This window comes from Rhynchophorus ferrugineus, unplaced genomic scaffold (assembly GCF_030347505.1).
Source record: "Rhynchophorus ferrugineus isolate W39M unplaced genomic scaffold, kcgeb_rfMv2 rfM3, whole genome shotgun sequence".
NCBI classification, from domain to species: Eukaryota; Metazoa; Arthropoda; class Insecta; order Coleoptera; family Curculionidae; genus Rhynchophorus; species Rhynchophorus ferrugineus.
In genome coordinates this window covers 43,691,313-43,695,662 of record NW_027472582.1, presented here as the reverse complement: position 1 = coordinate 43,695,662, position 4,350 = coordinate 43,691,313, and positions in this window count along the sequence as shown.

Below are 4,350 nucleotides of genomic sequence, written 5' to 3'. Positions count from 1 at the left end.
TATGCAGTGAATTTCACAAAAAAAAAATTTCTCAAAAAAATTTTCTCTTCTTTGGTTTATATTGTCGTTGACATTGACATATTGCTTCACTTTTAATTTAAAGTTGTTCTTGTTGGGATATTAGTGCCGGTCTAAAATGCTGCTGTAATTAATTCATCTTGAAACCAAAAAGGAGCGATTTATGTAATTGGTTCAAAACTATTTAAGTCATTCTCCTTTATAATTTTTGAGTTACTAATATGTTACTAAATCAGTTTAATTAAATGTTTATCGCTTTATGGAAGATGTTAGTATTTAATTAACATTTTAATAATATTCTAGATACATTTATAATTAACTGTGCTATTGCTATAATTTGTTGTATTTATTATTTAGATTTGTTGTTATAGTTTTTTTCGATTAAATGTTTGTATATTTCAGAGCAATGATTTATAGATTAAATAGTTTTAAAATAAAGAATAAAATATTTCAATATTTTTAAATCAAGCTAATAAATAGATAGAAAAGTAATTGTGCACTAACAAATTTATTAGTTAGTCTAAAACATCTCTAGCCGGCTTGCTGGCGCAGTGATTAAGGCGAAAGGACGGTCCCCCTACTGTTGCGATAGTCGCGGGTTTGAATCCTGCTGGAGCATGGATGTACTTTATGTTTACGATTGTAATTGCAAATATCTTTATAGGCAACAGAGGAAAGTTACCAGGCTGGGTAAGACCAGATATCTTTTAGTAACTTTGCAATTGTAACATATTTTTGCAATTAAGTTTTTATTCTCAGATTTTCATAAAGGCTAAAACAATTATTTAGAAATATAATTTCATTAAAGTGGAACCATATATTTAAAAAGTACTTGAAATTAACATATTTTAAAAGTCGATAAATTTCACCTAAAGTAGTGTGTGGTGTGATTAATTTTTCTCTTTCAGTCTGGTCTACTTAGAGAACATAATGAAAGCGTATTATCATTAGCATCGTTGCTGTTTATTGAATGTTCATATTAACCTTATTCTAACTACCAGATGGTGATGCGATTGTAAACCGGTAAATCTCTCTGGCGATCGTTGACCAAATTATCGTCAGCTTGCACTCTAAACATGAATTAGTATGTAGTATGTGTAAATTATTATTAGTTGTGCTAAAATATTTAATTCCATGTTGGAATATAACTTTTGTTTCTTTTTATTAGCTACTATCTAACTTTTTCATTATATTTCATTCCAACTAGTTTCTAATTACTGTGCTAATATAAGAAATAATATTTAAAATTAAGAAACGTATTCTATTATTTATATATATTGACAATTATTAGTTGCTTACATCTATTTTCATAAGTGATATCTATTGGTAAAAATAAGATTTTTTTTTCGTCATAAACTAATATATTTCTATAGTACTTTTGAGTTGTTTTGTCAATATAAACGCTAGTAATGGATTTGAGCGCTTTCAGACGTTTACATGTCTGTACACTAGTCTGCGTTTACTAGCAAAGCATGTGAATGCATGCGATGAGAAAGACCCAACATACGGTTTCATTGCTTGCTAGGCAATAAATAGGAAATAAAAGAAGAACTTTCAATGGCTTACCGATACTAGCAATTAATAGTGGATCTACTACGATAATGCAAGAAGTCATGTGTTATTCCAGGAATGCTATGGATGACATCAATATTTTTGTATTATTTACATCATAGATTAGATATGCTTAGCACAATCTTAATTTTCAATTAATATATTACTACTGTTCTGTTGTACTTGCATTAATACACAAGCAAGGCAAGTACGGAAATAATACATCAGTATGTATTTTCAAAATAAAAATAAAAATAATCTACTTAAATTATATTTAAGAATACACTTACACACTAAATAAGTTCGTGTGGTTTGGTTCACTTCAATCTTCTGATTTCATGTGTGTTGTCGAGTATTGCTGTCACGTTGAAACTTAATTTGTTGTGAACTTGACTGGGAAAAGATATTATGATTGCAGCAGTCGACAGTAATTCCGCGGTAGCAATTTGCTCATTTTGTAAATTAATCGCAAATGCCATACCCGGTCAAGATTTTGTGAAACATCCTTTCCAACAACTGCTGTTGCTCTTGGTCGATTGTCGAATGGTGATTCCGAAATCCAAAATGCAAATTTTAACAGTAGTTTCGTAAATAATTTTGATATAGCAAGTAGCAGCGGAATAGGCCTGTAAAATTCAACTTTTTCTGTCGGTTTGTCAGGTTTTTTTAAGCATACTTAGTCGAGTAACCTTAAAACATTCCGGAGCATGCTTCGGTCTGAAACAGTCATTGAATATATATGATCTCTTTTAAAAACCCAGGTGAAATATCCTCAACTCATTCATTTTGATCATTTTTAATAGGCGGTACTCTAGAATTGGGCTTTTAAATCTCCGAGTTGCTTTCCATTGCGAGTAATATTTGTCTACTTCTGGCTTAATTCACTTACATAGTTCTGGAAGTAATTCTGTTTATTTTCTTTATTCTTTTGATTGGTCTGGTTACTAATTCTATTGAATATTGTTTTGTTTACAGAATTTTTGATTATGTGCCATACTCTTCTAGATTATCGTCTTTCTGTTAACAATTCCCTAATTTCAAGAGGGTAATTTACCTCATATTCTGATTTCTCTCTTGATGCCAGGGTAGCTTCGTTTGAAGCAGACCGAATTTGTTCAATTATATTTTGGGTTTGCAGTTCAAGATTGTCTATACTTTTGAGACTTACGTTTAAATTGATTTTTTCCTGCATTATAAATCTAAACTTCTCCCAGTTAGTAAATTTGTTAGTAAGATTAGTTCTTTGTTTCCTTTCAAAATTGTCATCCCTAGTGTTAACAATACTGGAATTTGATCAGATGATAGTTCACACAAGCTCTCGATTTGATGAGATGCCCTTCGAAATGTAAAAATCCAATAGTTCTTGTACTTTATTACTATCGGTGAAACAGCAATTCCAACGGTAAAAAATATATGTGACAAAATATCTAATGATAAACAAATTAACGTAAAAAAGCAGCAAAGTGTAAGCAACGAGCCAACCATCGTTGACGTGAAGAAATTGCTCAATGAATTTCATACTTAAATGCGACACAATATCAGTCAGTTAGCAATCAGGGTAGAAAAATTAGAAAAAATCCCAAAACAAGTTAAAGAAAACCAAATATGAGTAATTTCTTTTTAAGAATTATGACATGGAACGCAAAGGGGTTAAATCAGCGAGTCTGGGAATTAGAACTATTTCTGAGAACAAATAATATAAATATAGCTCTCATATCGGAGATTCATAGTTAGTTAGCATTGAAAAGAACGGCGCTGCAAATATAAAAATTGTTGTAGAATTACCACAATACTGGAACGGGAATGTCTCTCCAAATATATTTTCTGCATTCACATCTTGATTTTTTCGCACAAACTTTGGGCGTCATGAGCGATGAGCAATTACTGGTGGATCCTATTGCGTGAAACAGATACTAAGGCATATTAAAGATTCAGTTTAAACTATGTTTTTTTCTTATTTATAGTTTTTAACTTAATAAATGGCCGTTAATGGTCAAACTCAACAAAATAATGAATTTATTGAATATTGCGAAAACTAGAGCCAATCTAAAAAAAGACGTGCTGATTTGGATTCAGCTCCCCAATTAAAGAACTGTTGGGGTTGGTCAGGTTCAAATCTGTGCATACTTGTGCAAGAGGAAATGTAGTATGATATAAAGATTACTAAAACATGTTAAATATATTATTTAAATGTAGAAATAATTAACTTTAAATTAAATATGAGTAACTTGGTGTATATGACTGACGGTTGAACCATATGAATTCACACATTTTTCATTCATTTTAATAAGATGCATTTTATAATTATAATAAATTAATAACAGACTTTTTAGTAAATTAGCTTGTTTTAGTGCCATTCTGTTTATTCAACATAGGTGGCGGTTCGTGCAATAACGTGTGTTCAATACTGAATCTGTTATAATATGGAATTATTAATCTAGAAATGCTGTAAATGCGGGTTTGGTTGGACTGTGATCTTCGGAATTGCCATTGTGAAATTTATTTTTACACATTTATAGGGGCGATTTCGAAAAACTAAAGAGAAAGCAATGTTTATATGTATTCTAATTTAAATAATAATTCATCTGTTGCTGAACAAACAAATAATATGCATTTTGCACTCCAACCATAGTGATTTATAGATTTTTTTTAAACCTCAACATTCCTAATTAGACCAATTTCTCTTAGTATTCATTTAAAATTCAAGGATTACGTTAAATTACCGAAAGATTTTAAAGAAATTAAATTTTAACATACAGGGGAAGGACAAAATAGTATGAC